General features: G+C 36.2%; 1 protein-coding gene across 1 annotated transcript in view; it reads left to right on the forward strand.

Annotated features, from left to right (window-relative positions):
* The first annotated feature begins 2,225 nt into the window (after nt 1-2,225).
* LOC107091063 (ciliary neurotrophic factor receptor subunit alpha-like) overlaps nt 2,226-14,646 on the forward strand; it is a 268,089-nt gene continuing 255,668 nt past the window's right edge. Inside the window, exon 1 of the mRNA XM_015384788.1 lies at nt 2,226-2,447. The gene's annotated coding sequence lies outside the window, so the exon portion shown is untranslated. The remainder of the gene's footprint in view (nt 2,448-14,646) is intronic.

Consider the following 14,646-nt stretch of genomic DNA (forward strand, 5'->3'; position numbering starts at 1 on the left):
GAAAAAAAACAAAAAAACAACAACAACAGACATCTCTCAGTTTGCTGTTTCATAGAATAACTTCATAGTCTTTAGATTATATCAGTTTTGGCTTTTAAAAGTTCTCTTCTCCAATGTATGTTTCATTTTTTGTAAGATGTAAGAGCTCCATTTGGGCTATATTTCTTGAAGTAGAAGGCCACCTTTAAAAGGTTTTCATTACTGAAAAGGTCAGCGCTTCCAGGTGCGATACATCACAACAGCCAACTTGGATGAGCCTAAATCATGGAGGTAACAGACTACAGGTATATACAGGACCTTGGACAAAGTGGCATTAATTTTGTTTATTTTATTAATTTTTTTTATTTTGTCTCATTTAAGAATATTTACCCATGTATTCCTTTGTGTTTACTATAGTTTTAAAGGGAGACCTGACCACTAGGGTACAGCAATAAAAATTTTATAATTTTAAGTCAGGATTTTTAAACATTGAGATACATGAAAAGAGTTAAAGGTATAGTGGAGGATGTTCTTTTTCTGGGTGGATCATCAAAAAATGGGTCCTCCTAGTTGTCAATCATTCTGGTGATATGTTTATGTAAGGCCTTCCTATGTGATCGCCCCAATTTTAACTTAGCAGTGGTGAGTCTGATATAGTGGAAATCTGCAAATCTTCTTTTAAAAAGTAAGCTTGTATGAGTGATGCAAACAGCAACTTTCAAACAGAGCGTGTATGAGGAAAAATAGCCGTGTGCATGCTCTTGCAGGTGTTTAATAGATGTTCCCTCACAGGAGCAGGTACAGGGTTGTGCATGTGCATTTTTTTTTTAAAGAGTGGAGAGGGCGGGTCTTTTCAAATATTCGCCAAGAACCTCCACAATCTCTTCAAACCAATCACACTAAGATAAATGCACAATATCCAGCTGGGGAATAGAAGTTATACTATTCAGATAGAGACATAATCAAAACAAGCTTAAACTCAACAATCTTAGCAATGTGTAAAGCATTAGTAAGCAATAAGGATTATGCTGTTCTATGATCAAGGTGGAGTCCTATGAAAAGAAAACTATATCTAATAGTATTTGCTATGACAACCACATATGTGATTATTTAAAAATAATAAAAGATGGATTATTTTTGAACACTTAACTGAATATTTATCTAGTGCAGGTTTGTTTTAAATTAAGGTAGTGCTCCTTTTAGCTTTAAAGAAGGTTCAATAAACCAGATTGTAAAATATGGTTTTATTTTGTATGCTAAGTATACTCAGAGGAGCAATGTATAGTTAAGCCTCGAAATATTAAAGCCCTATACCCCTGCTAGATTTATGTATAAAGTAATCTTCTAATTCAAGAAATGTTGTGTTGGAGTTTCCTAGGCAATGCTAAGGATCCTTTACAACATAATTTCATGAAACCATTGGAAACATACAAAAGTTTTAAAAATGATTAATGTAAGACAATATATATATATATTTTAATTAGTTATTTGTATCTTTAAAGAAAAGATTAATTACTTAGAACCTAACTGTGCATAACCTCAAAATGGAAGTATGAAGACAGCACAAGACATGTAGGTATTTTTACCTTTCTCAACATTATTTAGAAAATAATGCATTTGGATAAGCCTTATTTGAAAATAAAGGCTCAACTGGACTTTTAGGTGTTGATCCAAATGCTCGGTATGTGCTATGAATGCCTAACAATTTATGTCATCTCTTCCCCCTGGGTAAAAACACTAAAATCACATAGATATACAATTTATATATATATATATATATATAAAAACTATTTCAGTTCTCTTTACATTAAACAAACATGCTGTCATACAGTGCAAATGTAAACCAGTTTGAGGTTGAATTTGTTGTCTGTGCAAATAAACTTGGAAACTAAATCTGACCCTGATTTTATGTTTTTTTTTTTTTGTATGTGAAGACAGTTCTACATACACTACAAGCTGACTACAATGGTTTTCATATGTTCGAATGTCTGCTGTTATGCAAATTTTTAATCTGTCCGTGTGTGTGTGTGTGCTGTTTGGGAGGGCTGCTCTCTCCACTACCCTCAGTGGTGGCTAGGGGGTGCAATGTGGACATGGTGTGTGTATGTTTAAGAGTGAAAGAGAGAGAGAAAAGAAGGGGAGAGAGAGTTAGTGTGTGTGTGTGTGTGTGTGTGCCTCTGTAATGTATTCCTGCCTGTGGCTGGGCTGGTCACATGGGGAGAGCAGCCTGTTTAAAACAGCATCGACTCCTTCAGTCAGAGCAGTGCAAGGCACAGAGACAGGCACATACGCTCTCTCTGTCTTGCTCCACGCACACACTGACACATGCTCACGCCTGCAGAAGGCAACTTCCCTTTATCGGACTGACACTACACACTCGCCGGGATAGCACACTCCCATTCCCCACTGGAGAAGAGGAGTGACAGATCAGGAAATAAAGAAAATACAGAAAAAGCAAACGCTTCCCTGTGAGTAACTCATTTTAATTGTCATCTTGTAATGCTTGCATTATTTTGGGGGGAACTTTGCTCCACTTCAGCACTTTTTGGCTGAGATCCTGACAAAGACTGAGAGGGAAAGTGAGTTTGATTGAAGGAAGTGAGGGGAGATCCAAGGAAGATGATAGAATGCTGATAGAAGTCAGCAGAGATGTGCTGCTACAGTAACCCCGGACTACCTCCTCATCACTCTCTCCTTCTGTCTGTTGTCTCTAATGAGGTTAATTAGCAGTGTGCGATTGGAATGACAGGAATGCCTTTTCACTGAGCTGGAGTAGAGTCTGCTTTGGACTCTTGCGCTTTGTTGTACATGTGTGTTCTGTCCTTTGCATGCTGGATGCAGAATCCTACTCTGTCAGGATGATGTTGGGCAGATTTGCTAAAACCTATAGCAATCGAGATGGAAGTGGATAGCCTGCCCAATGGATAATGAGACGAAAGCACGTCCCTCAGGTCCCTCTGTATTCTATATCCTTTATTTCTTTCTATTGTTCTTATCTCTCTTTCTTCCCTCACTGTTCAGTCTTTTTTGTTTTGTTTGCTCCTTCTCTGATCTTCCCCTGACATGCTGTCCAGTTTCTTACTCTTCGTTCCTGTTTCTGTAATAGCATTAACTTCCCTCCCCTCTCTTCAGCCACTTTCAATTTGTCTGTGTTGCCAAAGCTGTAAGTGGTCTTTTTTTTTTCTTCAACAAACTAGCTCTTACATGCTGATGTAGTTGGTGTAGATTGACTAGAACGGAGAAGCTTGCGGAGCTGTGAGGAGGGCAGGAGGGGTAGGGAGTGAGGGGGAGAAGAAAGAGAGAGAAATGACAGAGAAAGTGGAAGGAGGGGAGGGCTGGGGTGGGGGGCATTGAAAAGGCTGACACTGGCTCGGACAATTAGCCCAGGGAGTCCGTCCTGGGGTGCTATTCTGAGAGAAGCTTTGGCCCCTCGGCCCTGGGCACTGGGTCACGGGATGCCTTGACCCTTCCAGTCGACAGCTAGGCATGGGAGCCATTATCACAGCCTGATTGATTAGCAGTGAGCGGAAATCCCTTTTCTCCTCACTCCTTGGGAGAAAAAAAATTGAAATTTTTTTGTCTTTTTACTATTTCTGGTTTGGTGTTTTTGTTGTCTTAATATTGAAATCTTTCATAAATGTTACTTTTTCTTCTTCAACTACTGTTACTTGTTGATTTTCACTTTCTACTACCCTGAAAAGGTAGTTGGACAACATATTAAGTCATTAATTCAGGTTGTGAAAAAGAGTCACAAACGATTACTTAAATGCAAAATGTGGATAACCTTGCGCTGACTTTTATCCTTATGATATGATATAAATCTTAGTGACAAAGTTGCTAGAATGAACTGTAATTGGCAACTTTAATTAAAAAAAAAAAGTGTCATTTTAGTTTCTAATGTCCAGCCATCTCAGCTTGCTTTCTTTTCACATTAGAAGCTTCCCTTATCTTCTTCAAGCTTCTGTGCATTTGCAGAGATTTGTTAATGATTAGTATTCAGATGTGGCACGTTTGATAACAGGGATGGAGAAAAACACTGTTTGAAGGCACAGTTCAGAGAGTGTAGTGATGGAAACAAGATTCCCCCCCCAAAAAAACGGAAAAAAAAGCAAGGGTATTGTTAAACAGGTCCCTAAATTTACATCTTAGTGTTTCCCTTTCCTTGTTCACAAGTTTTAATCTCCTTGGTCCCTTTTCTCTCTGACGCCAACTACTGTTGCTTTTCTCTAAACATGCACCCCACTCCACCCCACCCCACTCCACCCCCGTTCTCACCTCCCCTTCCTCAGACTTGGGGTTTAGTGGGGTGTTTAGCCCAGCTCACGGGTGATCAAAGCGGTGTGTGTCAGACTGGGCTTAGCCCCAGTGCTCCTAATGGAGCACCGTTTTCATGCCTAGTTGGTGGTGGAGTCGGGGGGGATTGATAGGAGGGTTGAAGGGACAGGGGAAAGAAAAGGAGGAGGGTGAGGGTGGTTTCTGTCAGAAAGACTGACAGAAAGAGTTCGGGGAGGGAGGGAAAGCCAGACAGGAAGACAAGCAGAAGAGAGGGAGACATTTTAAAGTGGCACTGGGAAGAATATTACATAGGACAGGCAAATGGATGGTAATGAGGAATCGGCAGAAGGTGAAAAAGTAAGAAAAAAAAACCCAAATGCACATAGAAGTACATGCTGAAAGAAGAGCACTCAGGGTGACAGACTGCATGTGACCGGAAAAACAAGCAGAATGTGTTTCCAGTCTGGATCTATTGCTCGGTGTGCATCTCCAGCCAGCGCTGCTTTGGAAGCATCAGTTAAAGGGATGAGACAGGTGTGTGCATGTGCAATGCATACAGTGTGAGTAACACAGACCCCCCCCCCCCAAAAAAAATGGATGTGCTTCTGGGTATATGAGGAGCATCTGTGTGCCCATATGTTTGTATACCAAGCAGCACACAAAGATGCCTGTAAACTGTATATTGATTTTTCAGACTGCTAAAAGCAGTCTAGACATTTTGGCATTGATTCTAAATTTGTTTTTGCTTTTCTTTGTTTTGTGTTTTTATTATCCCAAAAGTTTCTGTTATGCAAAGAAAAAAATATCCAGAAAACAAACAAAATAAAGTTTTTTTTTAATTATAGTATTTAAAAAAAAAAGACTTGGGAACTGACTTTCAAGACCTTAAATGAAGAAAAGCAATAATAAAATATACACAACACTTTTAAACCAGTTTATCTTTCTGTTGCATATCAGATTTTTACCTTATTGGCACAGTGGATAGAGTAGTTGTCTTGTGGGCTCCACCATTGTCTCCTGCCACATGTCAATTTACCATGGAGGGACCAAAATTTGCATACAGTGATCTGTGAACTGCAATGTGTGTTTTTCTCCCAGATTGCAACACAGGCTGCATCCATCCTCCTATTAGCTCTAACAAGCTTCAGGCTCCCTTTATGACAATGTGTACATATGACAAACATCCCCCAACACACGTCTAAGAACAGGGCTGATCAGAGTAGGAGAAGGGAGTCCATAATCCAATTCTTTTGTACAGACAAAGGCAACAAATTGAAGACTATGGTAGTTAAAGTGGGATGGAGGGATATATAGATGGGGTCAAAAAAGTTTCTAAGCCTTACATCAGAACACCTTTTTCAGAATACACCATCCATCCATGTGGCCGTCCATGGATCGATTGATACATCCATCCATCCGTCTGTCTGTCCATCCACCATCCATCCATACATACATACTTCCATACATACATCAGTTTCTATTTAGCTGGCAGGGAGCATTTCAATGAAATTAATGATCACAAACCTCTAAACATCATCCTAATGTTAAGCCAAGTAAATATCTCAGTATCAAAATGGCAAAACACTGTCAAGCGAGTGATTTCGAAACTACCGAAGACCTGTAATTGTCTGTCTTAATGGATGGTTAATGGATAGGATGGTTTTTCTGGTGTAGGGTGAACCATTTTGCACCATTTGGTCATTTTGATTACTGAGCTTTAACTAGCATTGTTTCTGATCAAAAGTTAATATATTTTACTCTAACATCAGTTTGGATTTAGCTAAAGGAATCTCAAATCTGATTTAAGTGAAGCATGTTGACACTGATTTTAAGTGGCCTTGATATTTTTCCATTAGCTTTATAACTAAGATGATGGTGTTTATAAGATTGATATCAATTCATCACAGTACAATTCATCAATTCATCCATCTGCCCAAATATTCTGTCTATAATATGATTCAGAAACCAATGATAAAGTATAACATGATATATCCACTCACCATCTTGGATGAATTAAACTAATAAGAAAGGTACTACATGTAGACTGAATAGCTGAAGTAATTCAAATTAACTTCCATTAAAAAAATAAAAATAAAAAATGCTTCTTTGGTTTAAATATTTTTTGCAATTTATTGACTTTAACCTCACTAGCTTTCACCTTTCTTTAATGATAAGTGAATGTTCATTTTAGGCTGAAAACACCACTTTGGTAAAGTCAATATATTTTCTTCGGTCTGATATGACAAGATATCTTTGATGAGCGCATTTTCCTGCAAATGGACACAAAACAGAGACATTTTACGTGCCTCTCTGGAAACAAATGCAGGTGAGAGCTTTGGATGCGAAAAAGCCTCAAAACAGAGAGACATTAAAAAGCCAACAATCCTCTCTGGTGAAGCGCAGCTCCCACGCTTTTTCTACCTTATTCTCTCTGTGTCTTTGGTTAGAAATGCCACTCGCTGTGTGCTTTCATCTAACTGCACCCGAAGGTGTGAAAACATGACACGATTTGTTAAAATTTGGCCCCAATTAGGCTGCCTCACACACATTTCCAACATATATACTTTGTAACCCTTCCTCTATAAACTCTAAGCTCTTGAAAGTGCTTAAAGCGAGGCTTTGTAATTATTTCAGCTATCTGTAGGACCCCACAGACAGAATTATTTAAACATTTTTAATGTGAAGAAAACATAAAAAAATTAAGCAGTCCCCTTGTGTCATTACTGATGGTTTAATGTACTGTATAACAATAAAATATTGCCATGATCCACCAAGATCCCAAATGAGGGCTAAATTACTTGTGCAAAGAAAAATCTGCACATGAAGTTGGTGACAAAAACTAAGATTTAATGAATAATTGACGACAGGTGCAAAATGGGAGGGATCACTCTATTTAAATGATGCTTTGGTGTTTGCTGCTTGCTTTCATTTTGAAAGGGTAAGAGAGAAGAGCAACACTGCGCGCAGATGGCAGGTAAGATCGCTTTGTGGATAAGGTGCATGCAGAGGAGAATAGAAAGTATCTATTCTGTTTGTGTGAAATGTAAAAATTATCAAAACCTTTTCCTAAAAGATTACTTGGAGACAGAAACACAGCTGAATAGCTTCTGGAATCTGCATTATTACTGGTGTCACTATCAATCAAGGCCATTTTTTCATTTCCTAAAGATAATGTCTATTAAAAATGGCCAGGACAACCTTAAGGTGAAAAACAGATTTCATTTTATTGAATCGAGAATTTATTTTTACTTTCTTTAATCAAAGATGAAAAAAAAAACATATATAGTTTATAAGAAGTATTCTGCTTCTATAAAACTTGGAGGCTGTAGCTTTTGCATGCCCAATTAATTTTGCACGTTTTTATTCAAGCAAACCTTTAATCCTTTATCAAAAAAGTTACCGTTTTGGATCACTTGCGTACCCCTAACAAAGAAGCATGCGTCATTCAGCAAAGATACTTTAACGTGGCAGTACACTTCATGTTGACCAATTAGACGAGCCCTTGAAAGATATGTTACCCACTGTAATTTAAGTTTATATGTTTTAAAAGGTTCAAAAGCTAAGGGAAACTTTAATCAAGTTAAGTTTAAAAGTAAAACATTTAAGTGCCTGTATTATGATTGATGTTCTTGGGTTTTGTTGTAACAAAAAAAAAAAATGTTTCTTTCACTCTGTAAGTGTTTTTTATGAATTTCTCACAGAAGCATTTTCTTTTTTTCAGCATATTATGGTGCGGGACTCTTTTTTGCAAATACATTGTCCTTGATTTTTGCCATCAAAATATACATATTGTTTAATCTTACAAAATAAATTAGGTCCTTTTCTGTCCTCCAATAAGACTTGAAATTAACATTTTCAATGCATTTTACCGGGTGCAGTTAAAATTTTCAATATTAACTCACTTTATATCTGCCATTCTCCCCACATTTTACAAGCAAATTATAAGTAAATATATGTTGCACTTTCAAGTATATATGTTTTGTTTATACAGAGCTGTCTCAACCCTTATGTGTTCTTGTTGTCCAGGAGATGTGCTGATATGTTCTTCCTCAATTTTAATAGGTAAAAAAAAGGAGAAAAAATTGAGAAAATGATTTATCCCTCAGCCTCTTGTAAAATTATGCCTTTGACCTGATACACACTAGCTTAAGAAGACAAACCTTAACAACTACCCCACACTGTTCTTGCATATGTTAGAGACCAACACTTGTAATTGCATTCAGGAATAAAATTCAGCTCCATTCAGTTTATAAAACAGATTTGTCTAATATAAGCATATAGTGTGTTTGAGTATGAATGCGCCATGAGGAAAACATCCAACAAAACAGCCTCCAGGCAGTGGTGCAACCTAGAGTTGTATACATGTAATATAGAAATATATTGTAGGAGAAACTCATTAGGATTCAGGGACAATTACTGTAGATACATGATTTGTTTTACTTCTTGTTTGTCTGTCCACCAGGATGTCTGGACTATAAGTAAGCTAACCACTCACTACAGATGCAAACATGCACCCACACGCTGCAATAAAGTACATTAAAAGCAATCATAGTAAATGTTTTTGTTTGTTTTTTAATATTTTCTTTTATGAGCACACAAAGCCACACATATGGGTTCAGTTTGTACTTGCATTTTATTAAGTTTAAAATAAAAAATGCTTTGCTAAGCTTTACCTTTAATGATCTTTGAACTCTAAGGAAATTGGTGCCTTATGATATTCAATGTGATAGCCAAAACTAGATTAATCATATTTGGTTAACATTTTCAATCAATTTTATTCTACTTATCATTATTATTTATAGCATTACCAAATATAAGAGCAGAAATTATTTTAAATTATTATATTTTTCATAGTTATTTGCATCCTATGCATACAGTTATTTTGCAAATGTGAACCTAATCCAAATACCGTACTTGTACTTGTTTATGGTGTGCAACTAGCTACACCTCAAGCAATGCCTGTTTTGTAAAAACGAGAATGCAGCACAGTACCAAGATGCTTATAAAATGTTCATTAATGGTATTTGTGTCTTAAGTTTAGATTAAGAAGCAGGAGAAAACTCTGTCTATGAGTTTGTTTAAATGATTGAATGAATGAGCTAATTTATCAAGAAGTCATACAGTAGGGAAGCGGAAGCCAGATCATGTTGATCACAGAAAACATCTCTGTGTAGAAAGGTCCTTAGTGGAGAGGGATGTGTTTTAAATTTTTTATTTTTTTAGTTCTATGTGCAGCAGCTGCCCTTTACAAATAAAGTTGAAAATGGTACATTTTTAGGTAAAGGGTTATTGCAACATTGAGACGTTTTCTCAAACTGTCACTGTACTTTAGGCAACTATGTAATACAGATTAAAATTTAATGTGACTTCAGTTCATCTGTGGTTATTTTTTTTCCTATGAAGTTTATTTTCATATGAAATATGTGTTTTACTTTTTAAATTTCCCAAAAAATATTTAGCTAAATGTTAAAGATATTACATATTCAATTCAATTCAATTAAATTCAGTTTATTTATATAGCGCCATATTCACAACACTAGATATTAAGAAGCTTATCAAAAAAACACCCCACTGCCTCACAATATGACATTTATCTTTACCTTTTATTCAATTCTTTTGAATTCTTCAAGTTCTGTATGCTATTGTGAGATAATGTTCTACTTTTTGTTAAAAGACAAAGTTTATTTTGAATTGTTTTGCAATATTAATGTAAGACTTAGGGGGAAATGTAAACTAAACTTGAACGAAGGGAAGTTTCCATATTTCTTGCAATGCAGCTGATGTGTTTCTGGATCTTAGTAATGTTTTCTTTGCACCTTTGAATTTAGTTACCTTTTAATTTCTTTTGCTTACTAATTTATTCCATCTTGTTTATTGAAAATGGAAATTTTATAGTTAAAGAACGAAGAGAAAGACTATCAAGTTAAAATAGAAAAAGAATCTGTTATTGTTAATCTGTTATTACAGTCATAATAAAGCAATAACATTTATCTTTACTATTTCTATCTCCTTTGCGTGGAATTTCCTTATCTTATGGCCAATGTGAGACAGTAAAAAAAAAAACAACTGACTAGTTTAGACAGAGTCAGAACAGTTTGCCTGTTTTATTCTTCATGCAAAGTTGAGATTACCTTAAGTTACCTTGTAGATTTCCCACCCTCTGCTTTTTTTTATGTATTTGCCCAGACAATTAAGCACTCCAGTTTAGATTATTTTAAGTTCAGACTCTTAAAATAGTTTATGTTCACCAGTAACTTTAAATGTGCTGTTTCCTATTCTTTTAAGGTGTAAGGAAATGGGATTACAAATGATTTGAAACGCTTTGCGGTAAAACATGCTCCCGATTTTTGTCCAAAAGCATATCTAAAGGCAGAAGAAATGAAGGGAAAAGAAAACTTCTTTTCAGATTGCATTTCTTAGTGAAACGTGGGAAATGAGGAAAGTGAGTTAGTGTGCAACCATCACCCTGGAACTGAGGGAAAGGCTGATAATTTAAGAAGTGTGACAAGAAGAGGTCAGCTGTGGCTATCATCAGACTGCGATCACTCTTTGAGGATAATAGGAGGTCAGGCAAAGGAGAGAAAATAAGATTTACTACAAGAAAGAATGCTCCTACTCTGGTAGAATTGAGGAATACCAGAAATAATGAATACCAAGAGCGTTAACTCAAACAGCTAAGGGAATGCGGGTGAAAACATAAATCGATGTGTTTGAGACTTTAATAGAAGTACATATGTTGACCATATAAACAGTCTTAGATCCATTTGCTTTTAGAAATATTAATCAAGGAGTTAAGACAAGTTTAAGTGACTTGAAAAATGTTCTTGTGAAAATAGATATCTACATACACTGTGACTTTATTTCCCTCTTTCTGAAATGAAGCAACTTAAATTAATTTTGTCCTTTACAGAGTTGAAGAGAGACACTTTATTTATGTCAGCTGAAACATTACACTACTAATTTATTATAATATTTGTGTCTATTTTACTCAAATAAAAGACCTGCTGTCACCATCACTTGTGCACAGGAAATGTTTATCAATCTTATACTGAGGCAGATTATTAATAATACAGCATACAAGGAATCCATAAATTTTCCATCAGTTGGGAAGTCAGCATGGGGCGCCTATTTTATAACAGCGACCATTAATCCATTTCTGGTTTAAGAATTTTTTCAGATATATTTTTCTATCGCAGTTATGAAATATGTATGGCTTGATGAAAGGCTTGGGGTTTTGCCTCGGGCAATGCTGTCTGCAAAGAAGATGTCTCTTATATGTTGAGTGTTTTTGTTCAAATTAATGAAGCTGCATTCTGTAAATTGTGTTATTGTTCATGCCCGTCTCTGTCCACACCTGTCCAAATATATGACTTCCATTGTCTGCATATACTGCTGCTTTTCTTCATGACTGTGCATGTGAACGGGTGAGTGCCTGTTTCAGAGCTGAGGGCTTTTAATCTATTAAAGCCTGATGTCTAAACCCTAATCAATATCTCCCCTTCTATTTCCATTACTGTACACATGGAAAGCGATAAATAAAGCATGACAGATGGAACTCCATAGTCACCACATATTATGCATAGGTTCCTTTAAATACACTCAAAGGAAGCAAAAAAAAAAAATAAAAAAAAAATACATTGACGTATTTGGTTTATACATCTTCTGTTGAAAAGCTTTTGGCTTTTGTGTTAAACTAACTATACTGTATGCAGCCTTTTTAAGTGAAAACTGTTTATTTTTTAGACAACCATATTAACTGATATAAAATTAGAACACGTCCAATAATAGCATAAATATGCCTTTATCTTTAAGGCTATATGACAATAAGAGCAAATATTAGAGCGCTATCATATAATCCACATATTGTTTGAACTGTAGCCAGGCCAAACCACCATAAACATACCATATCATACCAGATTTATTAATAGAGCACTTTAATTACCCATGGAAGAAAAGAGCTTTACACAGAATAAATAAAAGAGCAGTGTTGTGAGACAATAATAAACCAATATTAAACTCAATATGATTTTTAATATATATCTACATATATATAAGGCAAGGCAAGGCAAGGCAAATTTATTTGTATAGCACAATTCAGTACAAAGACAATGCAAAGTGCTTTACATGATTAAAATACAGCAAGATAAAACAGAATCAAAGCAAGTAGGAAAAAATAAAGAAATAAAAAATAAATATAAACCCACATATTAAGCATCCCATCCCTCTTTTGCCTCTTTAAATGTTGTATTCCCTTTCATATAACCCCTTACACAATATTTGTGTCATAATCTATTTATCTTAGCTTTGAATTGTCAGGAGATAGCCACTTTAAACTATTCAACTGACAATATGCTTCACAGTTTTATGGACGGTTTACAACTGATGACTGCTGCACAACTGGAAGCTACAACTACCCTTACTTTCCTCCACTTAATTCAAACCTTCTAAACTGACAGCATTTGCCTCTGCTCAAAGCCCACTTCATTAACCATGTCTAGTTATGTACATGTCTCTCAGCCTTAATTAATTTGTTATACTTAAGTGGGAGATTTGCATTAGACTAGGCCTGCCTTTGGAGTTCACTTTATTAGTGGTGTCTGGACAAACCCCCTGAACGATAGCCCCATCCACCCATAGCATAGGCTTTTATTTAACTGCCCTCACCCGACAGTATTTTCTCTGAAGGACCGTACTTTTGTGTATTTTTCTGGTCCACTGTTGTAGTTTATTAGCAATGTCTACTTTGATAGTCAGTGTGCACGCTTGATTATGGCTGAAAGGGAGTGGGCTGGGCGCTTGGCCGGAGGGGAAGTCTGCCTAATGATATTAACAACATCCTTTATTGGGTAGCCTCTGCAGGCGGAGGAAAGGAAAGTAGAAAATAAAGAGGGAGGGAATCTCCAACCGCGGAATAGGGAGAGTGAGCAGCTGTAAAATAAAAAGAGGAACTAGGGGAAATATCTTGGGGTATATGATGGAGGCACACTGGGAAAACGTAGAGTTTTACCTTGTCTTGGAAATTTTGTGAGAAGCAATCAACAGTTTTTTTTAATTTTTCTGTTTGTTTGATTGGAACATTTTCCACAAATAACATTTGATTATGAATAATCTTTGCCAAGCTGAGTTCGCCCTCACATTCTCATATTTTCATTATTTATTTTTAACCTACATATGTACCCCTTTACTGCAGATATTTTCCAACTTACCTTTCTGTTAATTGGAGGTACAGTAAGATGTACAAAATAGCCATCCACACACAAAAAAGCAAAGTATGACCAAAGACAAATAATTTATTGAATAAAAGACAACAAATCACTGCAACATTTCCAAGATGGCACTGATGAACATTTCTTTAATATATAAGTAACATTAATGTTTTTTTTATAGTTCATGTTCAAAGACTCCTTAAGATATATGATAAAATAAATGAACATGAATAAACCACAGCATTGCCTCTCTGTATATTTTTATGTAGCACATTAATATGACTACAAGTTTAGACAGACTTGCACAGATTATTACCAAACATTAAGAGGTTACCATTGCTTAAGTGTGAAATTTACACATCATCAATAACCCTATAATGATGCCACCTAATGTAATGCAACCCTATGCAGACACTTTGCCTGCACTGATAAAGACTACCTGTCTTATCTTACCTGAAAAGGAGTGTTTTTTCTGGTAGCTTCAGCTGATAAAACTGTGTCTACTTGATGGAATGTGTAAATTTCATATCCTTTTGAGTAAAATGCACAGTAAGGTCTTGCCAAATGCAACATATTGAGTCCTGTTGCAAAAGAAACTTATTCTAACCTTTATTTTAAAAAACAAAGGGGCATGAGGCACGCCTTCTAAATTATATGGTGTACAAAATGTAACAGCATGTCATTTTTTTACATCAAAACCCTCATGAAACACAAGTTTTGATGGACTAACATATGTAGAAACATAATGGTAAATGGCGTTTATGCATGTTTGTAGTGCCTTTTCAAGTCAGGGGACTCTAAAGCGCTTTATGCTACTCTCAGACCTTCACCCATTTATGCCCATATTCATACACTGATGGTGGCAAGCTACATCGCAGCCACAACTGCCCATGGGGCACACTAACATCATCAATAAGTGTCCTTGGGCCAGACACTTCACTGGCCCAAGGACACTTATTGATGAAACAGAGACAGACTGAGTCGGGTAGGAACCAGCAACCCTATAGTGGCAGGGTGAACTCCTGCACCCTACACCACTGTCACCCAAATCCAAAAACAAAGCCAAAACAAATCCTGATTTTAGAATAGGAACTATGAAGGAAAGGTTGTAGAGCTGAATGACTTTAGCTGTATTGTGCTCTTAAAACAATGATTTTTCATAAAGAAAAAGGATTTTGGCCTTTCA

Source organism: Cyprinodon variegatus, unplaced genomic scaffold (genome assembly GCF_000732505.1).
Source record: "Cyprinodon variegatus isolate N-32 unplaced genomic scaffold, C_variegatus-1.0 Scaffold323, whole genome shotgun sequence".
In the NCBI taxonomy this organism is placed as follows: Eukaryota; Metazoa; Chordata; class Actinopteri; order Cyprinodontiformes; family Cyprinodontidae; genus Cyprinodon; species Cyprinodon variegatus.